At 39.0% G+C, this 23007-nt stretch overlaps 2 long non-coding RNA genes and 2 pseudogenes across 2 annotated transcripts in view; 3 read left to right on the top strand and 1 right to left on the bottom strand.

Moving 5' to 3' along the window:
• The window catches only part of LOC147906557 (uncharacterized), a 270166-nt gene that overhangs the window by 11920 nt on the left and 235239 nt on the right, over positions 1-23007 (bottom strand). The gene's annotated exons all lie outside the window — the stretch shown is intronic.
• LOC147906568 (uncharacterized) lies at positions 803-4029 on the top strand. Its single transcript, XR_015548328.1, has 2 exons — positions 803-1029; positions 3913-4029. It is a non-coding gene; the product is annotated as an uncharacterized LOC147906568 (long non-coding RNA).
• On the top strand, positions 10446-11100 carry LOC147906567 (uncharacterized; annotated as a pseudogene).
• On the top strand, positions 14751-16220 carry LOC147906566 (uncharacterized; annotated as a pseudogene).

The raw sequence follows: 23007 nt of genomic DNA, 5'->3' as shown, positions 1-23007 counted from the left end.
AAATATTACATAATTTATAACTATAACACTGATAGCAAAATGTTAGCAATTTGAGGCCAAATTGGCAGCAAACTCGATCAAATTTTGATTACAAAACTATAGCCATCTGTATCCGCATTTGGCTATGGATTTGTCAACAAAGTTTGCTGACACACACACAAGCTATGTCAGATTGATGGCAGAAACCGAGCAGAGTTTGCTTAAATTAGGTTCTGCTCTCAATCTGCCATCAGGTTATGCAGGACTTGTTTGATTTCTATTACCAATTTACTGACATAGCATGTTTAGTCCTTCGGATAATGGCTTAGAACAATGTCAATGTTAATCATTAAGGAATATAAAAGTCTACGTAAGTTCGTTGTAAAATTTATATTTGAAAATTTAGAAACAAAGATAAATCTTTCAAAACAAAGATAACGCTTGAAATTTTTTTAATTGCGATACTGAGGATATTTTTGTTTTGAAATTCTTAAATATAAATTTTGCATGACAAACTTGCGTAGGCTTAATTATAATAACTAATTGTCATTTGAACTGTTTAGCAAAAATATGTTCAGCACATTTTACAGAAGATTCGTTTGTGAATAATAAAATTCGCAGACGTGTCATTCGAAGATAGTTGCTTTTGTCTAGTGCGGTTCCAACATTATTTTTATCACAAATGGAAAATAGATAAATATATAAGCTTGAATATTTAGTAATTTATATAATTATTAAAATGTACATTCCTTTTTTGCGTAACTTTATCAAAATAACAATCGTTTCTTTTCTATTTCAGTGCCAATGAAAGTATTACAATGCAATGGAGTATTACTTGGAATACTTCCAAGTCATACACAAAAATTTCCCATCCATAAAAATATACAGGCAGGATCATTGCTCAATATCAAAAGCGATCCAGTTGGAATGTACAAAAGACAAAGAAATTTCGGAAATGACTGAAAGACCTACAAATATCAGCTCTAATGACTCACTGAGTGTACAGGAATGTACGCCGGATGTGGAAATACCGAAAGATCGATGTAAAAGGTAAGAACAAGTGGCCCTAATATTTAGAAAAATTATGCCATGCGAATTTTTTGCTGTGTAAACTCATTTAATTTGCATCATAAAAAAGAATGTGGTTATAATTCAAAACGTATAAAAAGAAGAGCATAAAAAATCACCACACAAGTTATAGTTTATGATATTTAATTATAATATCATTACATTAATTAAAACATTAAACGTTTCGGCCACAATCTGGTCATCCTCAGTAAATTCACAATATTCTTAAAATGCAGAGTTACATATAGCTGACATTAAATTCAACCGTCATATGATATAATTATATAAATGTGTTCTTTCATATATGTGAAGATGCTCCGTACAATAATGTTACAACGCCAATTGTCATATCACGAAAAGTGTATTGCGTATCATTAATATCTTCTAATCGAAATGTGTAAGAATAGAATCGTTACCTATTTTATAGCAAAAAAATATAATGATGAATCTCAAGTACATCCTTTGCACAGATGGAAATTTGTCGTGACATTGTGTGTTGTTATTTGTCATATCATATATTTTACCACTATTTATACATATGAGTCAAAAGTTTAGAAAGTTCTATAGAATTATTAGTAGAATTATTTATTAAGTGTAAGAGAGATCTTTCTTAAGAAGAGGCAGATAAACATCAGGCAAACCTTCAGTGTCACTTTGCTTATTGATACCACTTATTTGGCCTTTTATGTATATCATTTCAGAAATTCTTCTTTTCATTAATAATTGTTCTGTGTCTAAAATTCTTATGTTATCTCAATCCAATTCATGCATCTCATTCAATTGGTGACGCGAAACCACTGACATATTGGAAGTGGATTTTCTTATGTCAAGCTTATGTTCTTTTATATGAGTTTTTAATTTCCTTTTTGTTTGGCCAACATAAGAAGATTCACAATTTAAGCAATTAATTTTGTAGATTACTCCACGATGGTCATCCTTAAGCAAAGGATCTTTTCCAGTTTTTATAAATGTATATTCATTTTATTCATAGGTTTATAAGCTATATTAAAGCCATGAATATGTGAAAGTTTTTTAGATACTTTGCTTAAATATGGTATCGTGAAAAACTTTTTCTTTGAATTAGAATTCGTTATTATTTGCCTCATGATTTTGATCTAAATTAGTTCTACTTTCCAAGGTTTTTATTCTATTTTTTATTGTTGAAAATATGAATTTAAGAGGATAACCATTCATTAAAAGAGTGTGAATTGAATCAGAGATGTTTTTTCATGAAATTTTGAATGGGATAAAAGCAAAATTCTATCTAATTGCCCGATGATTATGCCCCTTTTATGTACTAACGGATGATTCGAAAGATAGTTTAAATATCTCCCAGTATTAATAGATTTTTTGTAAATATCGAAGATGATTCTTCCTTCTTGTCTCATTAATTTTACGTCTAAAAAATTTATGCCGTTTTCATCGCCAAAGTCGACCGTAAATCTAAGCCTTTCATGATATGAGTTAAACAATTCCAGAACTCCTTCAATCTTGTCTTTATGCACCGCTAACACAATGTCATCCACATAACGGAAATAAAAAGACGAGATAATATTATTAGCAGTTATTAGCATAAGCTGTTCCATTCTTCGAAAGAAAGAATTGATAGACTTAAACACAATTTTATTTTTAAATATTTACGGATAGAATTACAAGACGCTTATAAACATCTTGAACAAGTTAAATTTGAAATGTTCAGCATATGTAGACAGATAGAAAAAATTCTACCAAGTAAGATATCTAATTCTTTCTTTCGAAGACAAGAAACTAATTTCAACACAATGTGGCGAAAGGAATAGGAAAGGATTATTAACAAAATCAAAAACTTGCCAGCTAGTCATAAGTGTAGAGAAAGAACGAAAATTGAGAATATTAACTATAATATAATGCAATTGTTAGACTCTGAGATGAATGGTGATACTCCTAGTGCACTGTTGAAATTAAAGAAAATTTCAACCAAAAATATGATGGCTAATGAACGACAATCATCTTATAAGATTAATATTGGTCCGGATAGATTCAACACAAATTTTGAAATAATGAGTACTAACGAACAATGGCTAATAAATCTCAGTAATACTGAAATTTCAGAGAAAGCTAAAGTTGTATTGCAATTAGGTCAGCATTTCAACTTACCTAATAATGTCGTCGGCAAAGAAAAGAGTATGCGTGAGTTCATCAAACATGTAGAGTATAATCTTTTCAGAGCTGACGATGAATGTGTGTAAAATGTTCAGGAACGAAATAACTCAAATACTCAAGTCAATAAAGAATTGTGACATTGAATCGTCTGAGAATAAGATCCTACATGAAGGTGTAAAGGAAGTGAAACGATTCGTCTCAGAGAATCCGGACATTTTAATCACTAGAGCGGATAAAGGTAATATTATACTACAGTAATCATGAATCGGGAAAGTTACAGAGAAAAGATGTATGAGATTCTCAACTACATACAATGTAATAAATAAAGACCCCACAAACAAAATAACATCTGAAATCGGTAACTTACTAAAAAATAAGAAAAATAAGAGGTACATTGATCTAAACTTATACAAAAAATTGTATGTATCGGACAGCGAACTTCCGAGTTCTTATGGACTGACAAAAATTCATAAGGAAGGTTGTTAGTGAGAGGACCTTGGTGTCCGTTGCGCTATGTGTAGCGCTATTTTCTCTTTGTCCGAGATCTGTGTTTCTTGCCTTGTGGCTTGTCCGTGTCGATATTGGCAGCGTGTGGTAAAAGATGAAATGAACTTTGCCTTGATATAAGACCTCTTTTTATTATGTCTCGAATTACACTCGCGTCTTCTATGATAAAGTTAAAATAATAAAATTCTTGTGCACCGGTCGTGCACGTGTTATTAGCGAGGATTCGCACACGGAAGCTTCGAGAAAACCTGTAAGAAGCACGGCGGTTTACACGCAGATAGCATAGTCGCACGCCTTCCCTTTCGGTGGGCCCCCATCAGCGACGGCACGTCGCTGACACGCCGCAATCACGCCGCAAAGCCAACGGACTGGTATCAAGCCTGCCAAAGGAACATGACAGGTACAATTTCATTTTGTTTATTATTTTCTACACATAAATTTATAATATATTCGATACATATGCACATATATATTTATATTATTTCATGTTTCTAAATTTCTATATATATATATATTGGGTTGTTCGGAAAGTAATTTCGTTTTTTTTTTGTGAAAATGAACCCATATATCGAGCTTCGAGGTTAAACCCAGGCCTTTCAAGTGGTCAAACAATTGAATTCGATAAATTTAACCTCTCACCGATCTCACGTGTTGTTATTCGCCGATTTGCATCAACTAATGCCTTTATACATAACTAATGCCTTTAACGAAATTACTTTCCGAACAACCCAATATATAATATATAATATATAATATATATACAAATATATATATATACATATATATATATATATATATATATATATATATATATTGGGTCATCTAAAAAGTATCCGCGGTTTTTTGTCACTAGATGGTATTGACCATCAACACTATCTAGTGACAAAAAACCGCGGATACTTTTTAGATGACCCAATATTTGTATATATTAGGTGTAGTAAAAAGAAATCCATTATTTTTCCAATAGATGGCTTTAGTAATCTGTATCACACGTATACGAGATACAGATTACTAAAGCCATCTATTAGAAAAATAATGGATTTCTTTTTACTACACCTAATATATTATATGTATATATATATTATATAGAGTGTCCAAAAAGACTCTGGATTTAGGAGCTGAACATAAAGGTGACTACAACTAATCATAAAGAAATGTGAATTGTATTTGTATCGGCATACATAGTACGCTAAAATATAATGCGTTGACCTATGACTATGATTCACGTTCTACGACTCAATTACGGCTATCCTTGTGCTATAAGGCCCCATAACGTTTTTGGAAAAAAACGCTTCAGATAAAAGTTGTAAGGTTTCAAAGAAGCTATTTACTGATATTCAGTTTTTTTTTCTTCATTAGTTTCTTTATTTCATGATAAGCAATCAGTTTTTGATTCTATCATAACAATGTATCTATTCACATTTCTTTAATTGAGAGGCAAAATTCTACAAATTGGTATCGCAATCGTATTTCACCAAATTTGATAATCGAAAAGCCTCTGTCAGTAAATTAAAAATAGTCAGCCCACGATGAACGTCTCTGACATTGGATTAATTAAAGCACAATTTATTGTTATAACATTTAACCATATGACTTGTATGATAAATAAAAATTATATTTTCACGTATGACATGAAGATACTAACCTTTCTCATTTTTGCTTTATAAGGCTGCCTTCCAACAAGAAACACATATCACAGTAAGCTTTTAACCAATTTTGGCTTTATAGGGGGCTTTCCAACAAGAGACATAGTGAGACACGATATGACACGGTGCATCATTACAGTCTTGTTGTTCGCCTACAACAAGGATGAGATAATCACTATGTTGTACTGAGTCGTTTGTTAGAAAGCACCCATAACCTTTTCTTACCAAAGGCAGAGTGTACAAATAAGTTTCCGCCGTTTGACAAAAGACGGCGCCACTAGCAAGCTATGGTTAAAATTGTCTGATGTAAAACATTATAAGGTTATCGTAAGGTTGGACATCTGTCAACAACATAATCTTGAAATACTAGCGATTTTGTATCAGCATCATATATTTTTTTTTGTATTTTGCGAAAATGCCGAGTTTTGGGCCGAATAAGCGTCATTTGCGGGAATTTTTGATTTACTTCTTTAATTTGAAGAAATCTGCAGCTGAGGCTCATCGATTGCTTGTAGAAGCATATGGTGAGGCTGCCTTAAGTGAGAGAAGTTGTCGTGAATGGTTTCAAAAATTTAAGAACGGTCACGTCGAAGACAAAGAACATAGCGGAAGGCCGAAAGTGTACGAAGACGCGGAATTGGAAGCATTATTAAATGAAGATTTGTGCCAAACGCAAAAAGAACTTGCACTTACATTAGGAGCGACTCAACAAGCAATTTCACATCGTTTGAAATCATTGGGAATGATTCAAAAGCAAGGGAATTGGGTTCCATATGAACTGAAGCCGAAAAACGTTGAACACCGATTTTCCATATGTGAAATGCTGCTTGTCAGGCATAAACGAAAGGATTTTTTACATCATATAGTCACTGGTAATGAAAAATGGATCTACTATGATAACTCAAAGAAGAGGAAATCATGAGGATCACCTGGCCATGCTTCAACATCGACAGCCAAGCCGAATATTCATGGAAAAAAATTCATGTTGTGTATTTGATGGGATCAGCTTGGTGTCGTGTATTATGAGTTGCTCAAATCGAACGAAACCGTTACTGGGGCTTTCTACCGACACACAATTGATGAAATTGAGCCGAGCACTCAAGGAAAAACGCGCCCACTGCTACTCCAGGCATGACAAAATTATTCTCCTGCTTGATAATGCTCGACCACATGTTGTGGCGCCGGTCAAAACCTACATGGAAACACTCAATTGGGAAGTTCTACTCCACCCGCCGTATTCACCAGACATTGCTCCTCCCGATTACCATCTATTTCGATCAATGGTGCATGGCCTGTCTGAACAGCACTTCACATCATATGAAGATATCAAAAATTGGATCGATAATTGGATAGCCTCAAAAAATGAAGCGTTCTTTCAACACGGTATCCGTATGCTACCAGAAAAATGGGAAAAAGTAGTGGCTAGCGATGGACAACACTTTCAATAAAACATTATGTATCGTTCTTTCACAATAAATGCTTAATTTTTGATTAAAAACAGCGAAAATTTATTTGTACACCTAATATATATTGGGTCATTTAAAAAGTATTCGCGGTTTTTTGTTCAATTTTTGAATGAAATTTTTCTTTATTGAAAATCAATTTTAATCAAGTATATATTAGCCATTATTATCTATAACCTTTTGCCATTTTTCGGGTAATTTCATACCAGATGTATGCATAAGTTTTTTCCGGTTTAACTAAGAGATGGCGCCAGCGAAAAGTACGCAGCGTATTAATTTGACACATACGCCATTTTATTCGTCTGACATTTAACTACAAACACACACAAGTTGTATCCGTCAAAAACTAGCGTCTTTGTTTTATCGTTCAGTGATCATGTCGAGTTTTGTGCCTGGAAAAGAACATTTGCGGCACGCATTGCTATTTTTATTTAATCAAAAGAAAAAGGCTATTGAAAGTCATCGTTTGCTGGTAGAAACAGGTATGGTGAACACGCTTCATCGATTAGAACATGTGAGACATGGTTTCGACAATTTAAAAATGGTGATTTCAATGTGAAAGACAGTGAGCGCTCTGGTAGACCACAAAAATGCGAAGATGAGCAATTGCAGGAGTTATTGGATGAAGACCCAACTCAAACTCAACGGCAATTAGCAGAAGCATTACATGTATCACAAGAAACAATCAGCAGACGTTTACGAGCAATGGGAAAGATCAATAAACTCGGTAAATGGGTCCCACACAATTTGAATGAACGTCAAATGGAAAATCGCAAAATCACTTGTGAAATGCTGCTTCAACGCTACGAAAGGAAATCATTTTTGCATCGAATTGTGACGGGTGACGAAAAATGGATTTATTTTGAAAACCCGAAGCGGAAAAAATCGTGGCTTTCACTTGGCGAAGCCGGTCCATCAACACCAAGGCCAAATCGCTTCGGCAAGAAGACCATGCTCTGTGTCTGGTGGGACCAGAGCGGTATTGTGTATTATGAACTCTTGAAGCCCGGCGAAACCGTTAATACATAACGCTATCGCCAACAAATGATTAATTTAAACCACGCATTAATCGAAAGACGACCGGAATGGGCCAGAAGACATGGCAAAGTGATTTTGTTACACGACAATGCACCGTCTCACACAGCAAAACCAGTGAAAGACACCTTGAAATCGCTTGGATGGGACATCCTTCCGCACCCGTCGTACTCCCCAGACCTGGCCATCTGACTATCACCTCTTCGCATCAATGGGGCACGCGCTCGCAGAGCAGCACTTCAGCAATTTCGAGGAAGTTGGAAAATGACTCGACGAATGATTTGCTGCAAAAGACAAGCAGTTTTTCTGGCATGGTATTCATAAATTACTTGAAAGATGGACGAAATGTGTAGAAGCTGATGGCCAATATTTTGAATAAAAAAAAATTAATTTCCCTTGAAAATTACGCGTTTTTTTTCACCAAAAAACCGGAAAAAACTTATGCATACACCTAGTAATTCCATCCGTATAGAACTTTTGTGGTTTATCGGCGAAAAACTTTTTCAAGTGATTTTCGGCAGCTCTTTCGTCGGCTAATGTTTTTTCATCAAAAGAGTTCTGCAGAGATCGAAACAAATGGTAGTCAGACGGTGCAAGGTCCGGGCTATACGGTGGATGCATCAAAACTTCCCAACCAAGCTCCCTCAATTTTTGGCGCGTCATCAAAGATGTGTGTGATCTGGCGTTGTCATGATGGAAGACAATACCTTTTCTGTAAATCAATTCTGGTCGTTTTTCCTTAATCGCTTCCTGTAATCTATCCAGTTGTGAACAGTAGAGCTCTGAATTAATCGTTAGGCCATGTGGTAATACCTCATGATGGACGACTCCCTTCCAATCCCACCATACACACAGCATCACCTTATTTGCCATCAATCCAGGCTTTGAAGTCGTTTGTGGTGGTTCGCCGCGCTTATTCCATGATCTTTTACGAACAATATTCTTGTATTTCACCCATTTTTCATCGCCTATGATGATTTGCTTCAGAAATGTCGATTTCGTTGCGTTTTAGTAGTGTTTCACTGATGGAAATTCGATCAATCAAATTTCTTTGCGTTAATTCATGTGGCATCCAAACATCGAGTTTCTTTGCGTAGCCAGCCTTTTTCAAATGATTCCAAACTGTCATGTTGATTCTTAGTGCATTGGCTATTTCCTGACAGCTCACATGCCGGTCTTGCTTGACCAGTTGCAAAATTTCATCGACTTTTTCAGTGACTGGCCGACCAGAGCGAGGTCGATCTTTGACATCAAAATTTCCAGAATAAAATTGAACAAACCACTCCTGCGTCCTGCGTTCACTTACAGCATCCGCGCTGTAAACTTCACAAATTTGTCTGCATGTTTGTGCTGCGTTTTTGCCTTTTTTGTAATAAAAAAGCATCACATAGCGTATTTCTTCAGAAATTTCACTCATTTTCAAACCAATATAATTTTTGACATGATTGATGAATCACCAAACTTTGGTACAAAAAATGTAACCTAAAATGTCATCTTTCAGATGCGCGTTCGTTTGACATAATCGGATTAGTGTTGCCCGATATATGACCATCAATACCATCTAGTGACAAAAAACCGCGGATACTTTGTCACTAGATATATGACCATCAACACACATCTAGTTACAAAAAACCGCGGATACTTTTTAGATGATCCAATATATTGTATATATATGTGGCGGCTACGAGCGCCAATACAACGCCTAACCGGCATACACACAACAAGCGTGCGAGCGCGCTAAGAGCAACTTTCTCGCAAGCGGTCGCGAACCGCGAGTACCGCGACGCAGCCCCTAGAGGGCTGGCATGATAATCGCGGACTCGTGCGCGAGAATAACTCGGCGGCCCATATAAGGCTCGCAGAACCGAGAAGCGACACCGCATGGCTCACGATCTATCCGAGAGGAAATCTACATGAGCAGTAACTATGCCAAGCTCCGGCAGCTGATCAGGCCAGCCAAGGTGCTCACCAAGGCGAGCAGAGGAACGGCCACCGAAAAGGGGCCCAACAGCCACGGCAACTCCGAGAGCAGCAGTAGCAGAGGAGGCGCAGCAGGGACCAACAGCAGTCCAAGTGGAGCTGCCAAGGTCAACACCGGCTCGATCACCTCGGCCACTAGCAAGAACGGACACCACGCCACGGGAGGCAATAGCGGAGACACAAACCAGCGAGGCGGATTAGAGGATGCCACCGTCGATAGGCCCACGGGAGCAGTCCCTGGGCCGCCAAGAACACCATCGGCGCTGCGGAAATGCGTCTTCCTCGCATTGGTAGACAAGAACAACAACCAGCTATTACCGCTGCTGAAGTGTACGCGTATCACACCTACCGTCAGCTACCGCGAACGCGTCTCTCGTTGATGCGAACCAAATGGCTCTTTTCTGGGCCATACATGTACGCCGCCTGTGACGAGGCATTGTAAATAATTGTAAATACACCTTGTACATATTACACAATCTGCGCAGCCTCTTTTTTCTTTATACCGATTCTCGAGCCGTCGTACTAAAGCACGCGAGCAGTAGAGACCGACAACGACGGCCGACTGCCAAAGCGATAGAAATATCCGCCATAAACTGATTATCCCGACAACTACATAACTGATATAATGACCACAACGGAGGGAGATACATCGATAATAATCGAGAAAGACCCACAGGCGAATAAAGTCGTAATACGGATTTCCCCGTTCTAGCCAGAGGAATTCGAGCTATGATTCGCGCAGATAGAAGACCAATTCGAATTATACAAGGTGACGAGCGACCATGAGAAATACATCCATGCTCTCTCGAAGAGCCGAGACAAGCACGAGAAGTCAAGGACATCATCATCAACTCCCCTAGCAATAAGAAGTACGAAACCTTGAAGAAGGCGCTATAGCGTTTGACAGACTCGCAGGAATACCGAATACGCCAATTTCTAGAGATGGAAGAGATGGGAGACAGGAAACCGTCACAGTTCCTACGACATCTAGTTATCTTGGCACGGCAATATCAAAGAGGCTATTACGCACCTTATGGCTGGGACCTCTATCCGCCCAAATACAGACAATATTAGTCACCCGGGACGAAGACAACCTCAACAGTGTTGCAGAATAGGCCGATAGAATTCCAGAGATCGGAAATAAAGCCACAGTACTGGTTACGACAGGACCACTAACGTCAACAAATCGAAAGAAGGAGGATTCAGTCGAAGAGTTGCAAAAGCAAGTAGCAGCCTTAACAGCCCAAGTAGAGAAGATGACCAGAGGCTGGAACGACTAAGCAAGAAGTAGATCCTGGAGTAGAAAGCAACATTCCATGTGCTACTATTACAGACGCTTCAGAGCGGAAGCTCTCAAATGCGAACAACCAGACAAGTTCGCAACCAAAGGCAAAGACAAAGCGGAAAACAGCAAGGGCGCTCATTGATGATGGTCCATGATTATGCCTATACGTTACAAACAAAGTAACAAGCCAGAAATTTCTGGTAGACACAGGATCGAACGTCAGCATAATACCAGCATCAGGCGCAAAAAAACAGCAGGAGACCAACTCCTTATCAGCTATATGCCGCCAACGGTACGCTGATACCCACCTACGGGATTAACACTGCAACCGGAACTCGAACTCCGATGGGCATTTCATGGAGGTTCGTAATAGCCGACACTACACAACCAATACTAGGAGCAGACTTTCTAGCACTACAATCTCTTACCCGATATGCGAAGGAAGAGATTAGTTGACGGCAAGACAAGCTTGAAGGCGAAGGGAATGACAAGCATCACGACGACGCTATCGATAAAGACAGTAGCCACTCTGTCAGAGTATCATGTCATCCTAGCAGAATATCCTATCAGGAATAACGAGGATCACTGGACAACAACGTGAGGCTAAACACGAGACAGTACACTACATACAGACATCAGGTCCACCGGAGGCAGGCAGACCTCGAAGATTAGCACCAGACAAGTTAAAAGCGGCCAAAACAGAATTCGAGCTAATGTTACGAGAGGGAATCATCCAAGCATCGAGAAGCCCATGGTCATCTCCATTACACATAGTACTGCAAAAAAAAACGAAGAGCGACCATGGGGCGACTATAGGAGACTTAATGCGAGAACAATACCGGATCGATATCTAATCCCGCATCTGGAAAATTTCGCGCAAACGCTATACGGAAAGATGACTTCTCTACATTAGACCTGATCCGAGCGTATAACCAAATCTGATACATCCGCCGGATATATCAAAAACAGCGATCACGACGCCATTTGGCATGTTCGAGTTTAAATACATGCCGTTCGGATTTCGGAATGCCGCACAAACGTTCCAGAGGTTCATCAACAGAGTATTACAAGACCTGGACTACTATTACGCGTATAAACGACATCTTAATAGTATCAAACATATCCGAAGAACATAGATGACACCTACACGAAGTATTTGTACGATTGGACAAACACGGAATACGTATCAACTCAGCCAAGTGTGTCCTAGGAGAAGAACAAATAAAATTTCTAGGATACGTAATCTCAATCAAAGGCACAAGACCTCAACAAAAAGCAGATAAAAAAACTTCCCAAAGCCAATCACAATCAAACAACTACGGCAATTCCTGGGCATGATAAACTTTTACAGAAGATTCATACCAGGAACAACGCAAACTCAGATTGACTTGAATAACGCATTCAAAGGCGAGAAGAAAAAAGAGAAAACTCCAGTCGAATGGACACCCGAGCGCGAGAACGCCTTCGTCAAAATCAAGGAAAGCCTAGCGCAAGCCACGTTACTGGCACACCCGGATGCAATGGCAGTAACAGATGCGTCAAATACGACATCGGAGCAGTATTACAGCAGCAGATCAAATAAGATACTGGCAACCACTAGCATTTCTGAGCAAAAAATTAAGCGGCGCGCAAACAAAATACAGCCCATACAGAGAACTCCTGGCGATACACGTAGCAGTGAGACTTCCGACACATGCTGGAAGGATGCCAATTCAGCATTTTGACAGACCATAAACCACTAGTCTTCGCATTTAACCAGGATTCACTGCGCAGTTCATTGCGACAAGCACGCCACTTGGAATTTATCAGCCAATTCACAACAAATATACGACACATAGCAGGCAGCGACAACGTAGCAGACGCCTTATCCTGAATCTAAAGGTATCTAAAAAGAGATAAACTTCGAGGAGCTGGCGCAAACACAAAAAGAAGATGCCGAACTAAAATCATACTATAAGGCACGCAAGGACTTCAGTTGGAAAAAGTACTCATTAATCTCACTTCTCATCGTATTGTTGTAACGAATAATCAGCAAGAACTCTTCATCCTCCTTGCCCTTCGCATCTTAAGAACGTAAAATTTCACGTTTCAGATACCGCTCTATATCATGCAATTCGTACGATTCTTTGGGAATGACAATTTCTTCGTTGCCATAGTAAAACTTGTTGTTTATTAAATATATATTGCTAGAGTATAGTATGTTTCAAAGTCCGTCAGACCGAGCTCGTAATCGTCGTCATCCAAATCTATCATTGAAAAGTAAGTGAGAATGCCGCTCTTGCCGGTCAGCGTAAACGTCAGCGACGTGTTTCAAACGAGCACTGAATTAAACAACAATGTCGATCCTTAATTGCTTGTCAATCATTCATAGAAACTGTAGACAAAGCTGTCCGCAATTGTTCTAACTGTAACGTTGATGAGGTGTGCGATTGTACTCGATTATACTGTTTGCCAGATACCATTCAAATTCCTTCGGTGGTCGAAGATTGCCAAAACTGTCAAAGTACATAACGCGATTCCCTTTTTTAGCATACGCTACCCAATGTGTCCCTCGGCATTGTCCAGATTTATCGTCTCGTTTTGATATACTCTTTCGAGCGGTAATGTAGTACGCATAAAGATGGCTCTAAAATATGGAATGCGGTTTGCAAGTTGTTGCAATTGCACATCGGTAATTATCCCTTCTACATTTTTAACGTTTCATCGACATTTTTTTTCTATGCGCGATAGCTTGTCCGCGCTTGTAGGGAGCGAGATAAACGCCGCGACCTTTCATGGCGCGATTATGACATTACAGTTCTTCCAGCTGACGCTGCGCTACTGTGTTATCGTTTACTGCCTTGACGACTCCCGCCGCGCCACCGACCAATGATCTGAGAATGTCGAGTAGCGGTAGAATTGACAGGACGCCATCGCTTTTCGCTGTCAGAAGCATCCGCTTGCTCTTCTTCTTCTTCCTTGTTTTCAAACCTATATCAATCTTCGTTTTGGCCTTCATAGCTGTCCAAACTGCTGTGCGGCTCTCTCTCTGAGAAATCACTCGCGGTAATGCGTTTTCGCGGCTTCCCGGTGAGTATATTATCAGCCGCATGTCGTTTAGCGAGATCGTTGCTGTGCAAATACATTACGTTGTACTCGCGATACGCAGTAATGAATTAATTCTTTGATCACCTCTAGCCAATTGTTTCTCAAATCACGTTCCCGGACTGCAAAATTGATATCTTGGAATATGTAATTCGAAAGGAAGCGTATTTATGCACGATTTAAAGCTTCTCAACGACATTCGCTACAATTCTTATCAAAGGCGCCAGACCATGGATATTTGATGACTTGGTAAATTGTAATGCTTCAGGCACCGACAGTATCGTTGTATCTCCGAATCTGCTCGTATATATTTAAATAATTTGTCTCACAACAGATCTCTGCAATTTTCAAACTCTCGCAGCAGTACAATTTTTAATATGTATTCCAATTCTTTTGAGATTAAACTATGCAGATCATCCGACACGACGAGAAACATTTTGATTACTAATTGATTTTGCTCTACGTAACTCTATAAATAGGCCCGCTCGTGATATTGTTTTCAGTATTTTGTGGAAAGAGAAAATATGCAGTTCGTGCCGCCAGCCGCGGGCGATCAAAGTAATGAAACTTGATGGCAAAGCGCAAACCGATAAAGAGACGCGCAAGCATGGCGACATGCTACTTGCATCTATACGTACTGTCATTTGCGGACCGTCAAATTGTGGCAAGACGAACGTGTTGATAAGTCTGTTGGAAAATTCGTACGGCATAATTCGAGAACGTGTATGTGTACTCGAAATCGCAACAACTGAAATATCGATACTTGACGAATTTGTTAGCACCCGATCGAGGAAATTGATTATTTTACACTCTCCAATAACAGCAACGTCATTCCACCGAGCGAGACGCTTCCGAATTCCATCTTTATCTTTGATGACGTAGCATGCGACAAACAAGATGCGATAAGAGAGTACTTTGCAATGGGACGATACGCGGACGTCGACTGCTTCTATCTTTGTCAGACGTACGCAAAGATACCAAAACACTTATACGCGTACTTATACGCGACAATGCAAATTTGTTGATTCTATTCAAACAGGATGGTACCAATCTGAAACTGCCATAAATTTTGGCAGCAAAAGTATGTTCTAGTGATTGACAAGGACAGTGCGCTTATCGATGGGCGATACAGAAAAGGATTTAATGACTTTGCAATACGTGATGTGATCAGTTGACCTCGATACGTTGACATGGACAATAGCAAAGATCGTGAAAAGATAGCTAAGGAGATTGCGAAAACGAGCGATTCGATTCGCAAAAAGTACTACGCTTTAAAGACTGGTAAAATGGAGGAGAATTCAATATCACATTGAAGAAATACTTCAAACCTATTATCGACCCGCTGAACAGGTTGTTGAAAACACTGTTGAATTCTCCAAGGATCCTATTATGACCGAAACATTCTTTTCGGGAGAAGATGAGGAACTAAAATTCAAAAGAAAACGACCGAATGCTTTGTAAGTATTAGTACAATCCTAAACAGGCTTCCACACCTGTGAAATCAATGTTGAGTCAATCGAAAACCGTACCATCCACTTTGAATGAAGTGTCTGAAACAATACAACCGCGCGATTTATCGTATGACCACGTTCCCATCGTCGAAGAAATTTTCGAGGTTGTCGATGAACCGCTCGTAACATCTATTTGACACATATTTCAAACATCCGAGGGGCAAGAAAAGCTACAAGCAAACTGGTCCGTTGGGACAGAAATATCTAAAAATGGTTCTGTGCGATAAGAAAGTCATCAACATAGACGTTGTATATGGAATTTATTTCAGCGACGAGGGAACAATGATTGGTAACAAACATATCATCTTGCACAAAAATGATGATATAATTATAGATGGGAAAAAATACGATGGATCACCAGGTTTGTACGAGTTAATTTTCATGACATTTCTCAACGAAAGTATGTGTACGGATGATGACCTACAGGAGCATTCTGCTGACAACAAATGCTCACCAGCGCGGTCATAGCCCGAATAATCAAGTAATGAGTAGTAAGAGATATATTAGGTGTTGGAATTAATTCGTAGCGTTTTACAAGTGATGGGAAGTACTTTCATTAATGTATTTTTTAATGCTCATGTGAAATAAATAACATTCTTTCATTAAAAAACGCTACGAATTAATTCCAACACCTAATAAGTACAAGAATATAATATAATAATATAATAATACGCAGGCTGCTGGAAAAGTTTCTTAACAATATGAAAAAAAAACATGTAAAATTCGGTAAATGGCTTTATTGTTTTTCGAAGTATTCGCCTTTAAGATCGATACATTTTTGTGTACGTTCGAACCAATTTTCGACTCTGAGGCTGTAATCTCAGAAATCAATGTACGAAATGTTTCAACAGCTGCTTCAGGCGACTCAAATCGCTCACCATGCATCTTCTTTTTAATGTTTGGGAACAAAAAGAAGTCATTAGGTGATAAATCAGGTGAATATGGGGACAATGAGTCATCAATTCGATATTTTTAATGGATAAAAAATCAACGATTTGATGTGCTGTATGACAGCTGGTCATGATGAAGGATGATGCAACGATTTCGGTTTGTTCTACGCAATTCATTTATGACTTCTGGCAAACAAATTGTTGTATACCAATCAGTATTTACAGTCCTTCGATCCTCTAAAGCCACGGTTGCCATATGTCCGGTATAATTGAAGAAACAAGCAATCATTTGCTTGGCAACACTGCGTGAATGAACAACTTTTGTTGGTTTCGGTTCATTTTGAAATACTCAAACAGTGGATTGTTGTTTACTTTCGGGCTCATACGAATAGATCCATGTTTCATCCCCAGTAATGATGTTGTAGACCAAATTTGACAGATCTCTGTTGAATTTCTTGAGCATTTCTTTGCTCCATTTAACACGAGTCTGTTTTTGAACTTCGATCAAATTGTGTGGGATCCAACGACTGCAAAGTTTCCGTACGCTCAAGTGATCATGCAAAATATGTATTACTTTCATGTCAATGCCTAAGGATGCCTGAATCTCGCAGTATGTCATATACCGGTCTCGCTCAATCATTTCACGCATAGCATCAACATTAGTGGCAACAACAGACGTGGATGGACGACCTTCGTCACAAAGAAAGGTATGTCCACGCTGGAATTCAGCAAACCAATTATAAACAATCCTATTGCATGGTGCTTCATCCCCAAAAGCCAAATGAAGTCGATCGATGCATTGTTTCGGAGTTAGATTTGTATTGATATCGTAAAAAATCATTGCCCGAAAATTTTCACGCAAAATTTCCATTTTCTCACAAAAAATATTGTAACTTCTTTTAAAATACTATGTAAACAAAAACTAGTTGGCTTGGGTACAAACTATTAACTCAATTATAGGTTAAAAACGTCTAATTTTACGGATATGATAGTAGCAAAACGTTGGCGCCACTGGAAGTATTAGATTGCAGAAACTTTTCCAGCAGCCTACGTAGCATCATTGGTGTCGGGTAAAAAAGTTGGAACAGGAACAAAAGAGTGGATTTACCGTGTACGATGATACTAAACGATAACAAGATAATCAACTATATCCATTGGGATCTCAACGAAATTGTGGATCGTCTGCTATTGCCCGAGGCCTCGTCCCAATTGGGTTACAATAATCACGACAATGTGATTCTGTCGATTATCGAAGAGCTTTGCAAAGCCGGTCTGATTATAAATTAATCTTGCTCTACACACGTCGTTCAGTTGACATCTCAATGCCGATCAACAAGTTTGGACTATCGCTTGAAGGAGGAAGCGAATCGCACTATTAGTGGTGTGGATTGCTCAGAAATTACGTGCGTGATAACGTTCTTTGCATAGTCGCAACTGACTTTGACGCAAAGTTGCGCAAGATTCGACGAGTAGCGCTACCGGTGGATGATGCTGACGCAGCAAACAACCGATACGAATACGTGCAGCAGAGTGTTCAAAATTTGAAAGATCATTTGAATGAAATTAAGAAGAAGATTGCAGCCTTACAAAATAATGTGCAAATTACGCTAAACGAACTTGAAAAGATGATTCGAGAAGTGCATCGTGCCGAATAATTATCCGCAAAATCTGAGAAACGTTTGCTGGTTGATGAATTGCATGCTCCGGCGAGAAGAATTTTCCGCGAAGACATATCACAATACACGGATACGATGACCTATGGCAGGCAGATGTGGTCGAGATGCGCCCATTTCGCCCATTCAACAGAGGTTACCACTACATTCTTACCGTTATCAACGTGCTGAGTAAGCATGCATGGACCGAACCGCTCAAAGCCAAGAACGGGAACGAGGTGACGAAGACGATCGTAAAGATAATTCAAGACGATGGAAAATGTCCGAAAAATTTGCATACTGACAGAGGAAAGGAATTTCACAACTCGGACGTGCAGAAACTCTTGAAGAAGCACAACATCAACCATTATTCTACGTAATGAACGCCTCGGTCGTCGAACGGTTCAATTGTATGTTGAAGAACATGTGAAAACAATTTACGCACAATGGAAATTACAAATAGTTTGACATCCTGTCGCGTTTCGTATCAAATTACAACGCGCGCAAGCATCGAACTATTGGTATGCGTCTCGTTGACGTTACCCCCGCGATCGCCGACAGGCTCTTAATCACGATTTACAATCGCACAAATAAAGATTGTAGCACCTGCGCGATACAAGTGGTGATTCGGTACGTATGATCAAATTCAAGACAGTCTTTGATAAAGGTTACACGCCGAATTGGAGCACGGAGGTGTTTAAAATTATCAAAGTGCAACAAACTAATCCAGTGACGTATCTTTTGGAAGATTCTCGCGGAGAGCCTATTGCTGGAGGATTCTATGAATACGAATTATTATTTATTATAAAAATATAAATACGTATTAAACATATTATAAATATCATATACATATTGTATTTACATATTATACATATTATACATAATATACATAATATACGATGATCGCGTTAGATTCGGCAAAGTCAAAATTTTGTACGTCGATCGAAAATTGGCGTAAGGCAATGATTCACACATTGCTCAGCCGTACGGATTGTTGACGTCATAGTACATCAAGTACGATGATGATTTCGATGGATCGTATGACGGCATGTATTTGTTGTTTGCTCACGCTGTTCGAACATTAACTCAGACCACCACGTATACCGCGCTCGATAAACATGACCATATAAAATCTTACGCCAATATGTTTTAACATGGCGTCCCACATGAAGCCCGGTAAGATGTAATAATACGCGGGGTTGAATCCATAACTCGTGCGAAGTAACGCAACTGTTGCGAAAATTTTCAAAGACGACCACCAATACGTCCGTTCTCAGATATAAGTCGCTATATTCACCAAGTGTCCCGATGGGGAACCATTGCCACACGTTGACGGAGTACGCGTAAGCGTTCTCAGATACCGTGTTGTCTGTCAATGAACTGTGAAACGACTCGCGAGGCAGTAAATACAGTTCATCTAACTTTTCGACACAGTCAATGTACTCGTACGGAAAGACACACTTTTTGTGTCAAAAGATTAAAATTTTCTTCTGATAAATTGCAAAATTCGTGTTGCAGTATCCGTAGCTTGTCTTTATTGAGAAAAGACGAATTTGTTCAAACTAGAAACGAGAATCTATAAACCGTAATTTTACACAATTTTTTTTATCAATTTTGATACTATCGACATTTAAATAAACGAGATATATTTTTCTTTAGTTATCGCTAAAAAATCAACACGGCCTTCGTACGTGATGGCGATTTCCTTGATGACGAAATGCGCATCGTAGCTTGATAAATTATGGAAAACTACGAGCATGCAATGCGAATCCCTATAATTTAGATTACAATTTGAGTGCGCGGGGCTTCTGTATCGTCCAGTTAAGTGGCAGTGATTGCGTATTGTCTGATGCAAACGGTTTCTCGCATACGTGCAGTGCGTGGCGCTGTTAAACTTTTACCAATTATCTCGCCTGAAATCCGCCATGGGTACATTAGCCAAAATTATAGACTGTACACTATGCGCCAAATTTCTGAATTCTTCCGCGAACTACGCTATACAATCCTTATCACGGCGGAAACAATAGCCCGACAATAAGAGCAGTGCACGTAGTATCTGATACTAAACGCGTTATGATGATGATACGTGTACGTAGGTGATTCAGGATTCCCATCTGTTTTCTCCAATGCACACTCCAGGCGTAAACGACGGACGAAACGCATCCCTTCCTGCAGTGGTTGTCGAAATTCAGCCCTTTGTTGTCTTCGCTCGGTAATTTAGCGCTCGAGATGAAGTAGTAGAGGCATCTAAAAAACCCGCGCATTTATTATTATTATTATTATTATTGTTGTTGTTGTTGTTACGTACCTATCAACAACAAAAATATTTATGTTTTTTTTTGGTAAGTTGTGAGCTGACAAATCATGATAGATTTTTGATGAGCGCAAAGTGTCCCGCGTTGTCATCTTCTAAGTGGTTTACGTGTTTGATCCTCTTTCGGTCGGCGAATCGTATCGGCATAATTCCTTTTTCATTGATGTAGACGTTGATGGAAATGTCATTCAAAGTTTCAAATTTCTTAATTTGACTCAACGTCATTGGAAATTCGATACCCGCGAGATTTAGAACTGATATATAATGCGAATACGAGGATTTTCGATGTGCATTTCCTTGAATCGGATGTAGAGCGGCAACAACAGACCATGCGAAACACGCATTGTCTGCGGTTTACACATTGATATTATCGCTCTCTTTAACATAATTTCTCGCGGGAGTTTGATATCACATCACACGCGCAGAGGATTGCTTGTTCGCGTTCACCGTTAAATTTAGTATACGCGACAATGCCCATCCGCTATCACATTCCCTGAAACTCTTCTAGAGATGATAAGATAGGCTCGATGACGCGCGACATGTACCACTCGTGCAAATCAGTGCATTGATATAGTTCATAGTTCCGGGTGGTGATACTTTTGTTTGCGCGTTTATCACCCGCCACAAATTCGCCATTAAAAACAGTGTTTATTTTTATAGAGTCATATCGTTGCATTACACTATAGTATGCACATGCTCAAGTACAATTTTGCTCGCGTCTTCGAGGAATTGACGAGGCTCGATATGTTTAGAGTTTATCACCACGCCCGTCAGAATACAACTTTCGAACGCCGTTTTGATGACGCACCAACGAAGTCCGTATCCAGCGCCCACATGCACAAATCTTCCACAGATGCCTTCAGACTCTCGATCCGCGCAATACATGCGATCAGTGATTATCTATTACCGATTGATAATCGCGTTTGATACGGCTCTGCTCTTCCAATGATTCTATAAATTCATCACATCGCTGTTCATCACGCGCTGTACTCATCTATAGTACTAAACAAGGTAGCTTGCTCAATCAAATCACGCTCCATGTTGCCACTTATGCTGTCGAATTGACTAATGATGAATTATTTTACTAAATCTTGTTATTTTTATATCATTATGTGCGCTATTTTTATTTAATGATATCATCGCCTAGACATCTCATGCTCTTGAAAAAGTCTTAAATTACGCTAACAAAACAGCTATAATTTGATGAAATTGCAAATGTTGCACTTTTGCAAGTGTTGTCAAATTACATTGATGATGTCATCGCCAAAATGTTAATGTTTGAAAAAATTTTTTATATTACGCTGACCAGGCCGTATTGAAACTAGCAAATTTGCAATTTGCGGTGTCAGATTGCACGGATGTCATCACCGGATGCCTCTAAAAAATCTTTTGTTATATAATTTAATTTTTTATGTCATTGACCGGAAATGATCATATAAATATCCGTGAGGATTTTTTGCAGAAAGTCAGTCTGTGTAAAATGGCTAACAGTAGGAATAATAGGCGGGTTCTAACTCAGGTCCTCTGAGGGGACCGCGGGGCGCGGGGATACTCATAGGCGCGGGGGAGTAGGCGCGGGGAGTACTGGTAGACGCGGGGAAGGGAGGGGAGGCGCTGGAAGTCCCGGCGCTATCAATGTTTATGTTTACTGATATGTCGCCATGTGTGGTGTCACGTATTATTGGGACCGCCGCCACCTATCATCGCAGACGCTATCGCCACCGCCGCCATCCCACCGCAGGCACCAGTGCCACCACCACCGCCGCGTCCCCAAATTAAAAAAAAAATGATAGCCGTCGTTTCTGTAAAACAAAAGCGTTACATTAGCATGTAACATATAAAAAGAATGTAACATATAAGAAGAGAAATTCACATATATAAATTTATGATACTTACAATTCCAGTCTTCCGGCTCCGGATCAGGCTCGTACGGTCCGAGACCAAATAATTCTGCTAGAAAGAAATCCCTTTCTTCCCACATTCGACTTGATTCTCCCGGTCGCATTCTCTTTCGTTTCTTCTTATTCGCCAAGTGGCTATGTTAATGAAGCCTCTGATCTGGATAAAAGATCGAGATACAAGCTGAAAAATGAACAAAATGAATTTAAAAGAAAAAAGAAAAAAAAATAGAAAATAAATCTATTTGTTATGCAGAACAAAGACTGACGTTGAGAATCGATCTTCGCCGTTGAGAAGCGAGCCTGCCTAGGATCTATAGGGGGTGGGAGGCAGTTGTATATAAAACACTTTAGATCATAAGTGTCGTCACGAAAAGTTATCGCTATAGCGCGTCGAGATATAGGATGAATGGATGGATGGATGGATAGACGGATGGGAAGTAAAGAAAGTACATATATATAATGATATGAACAAAAAAAATTTTTTATTCACATATTATTACATCATTTCTTTTTTTTTTTACGTATTAAAAACTAAAGCCAATAGCTCATA

This window comes from Acromyrmex echinatior, unplaced genomic scaffold (genome assembly GCF_024713525.1).
Source record: "Acromyrmex echinatior isolate Ae372 unplaced genomic scaffold, ASM2471352v2 Scaffold20, whole genome shotgun sequence".
In the NCBI taxonomy this organism is placed as follows: domain Eukaryota; kingdom Metazoa; phylum Arthropoda; class Insecta; order Hymenoptera; family Formicidae; genus Acromyrmex; species Acromyrmex echinatior.
The sequence above is the reverse complement of the archived record's forward strand: the minus strand, read 5'-3'. Positions and strand labels throughout refer to the sequence as shown.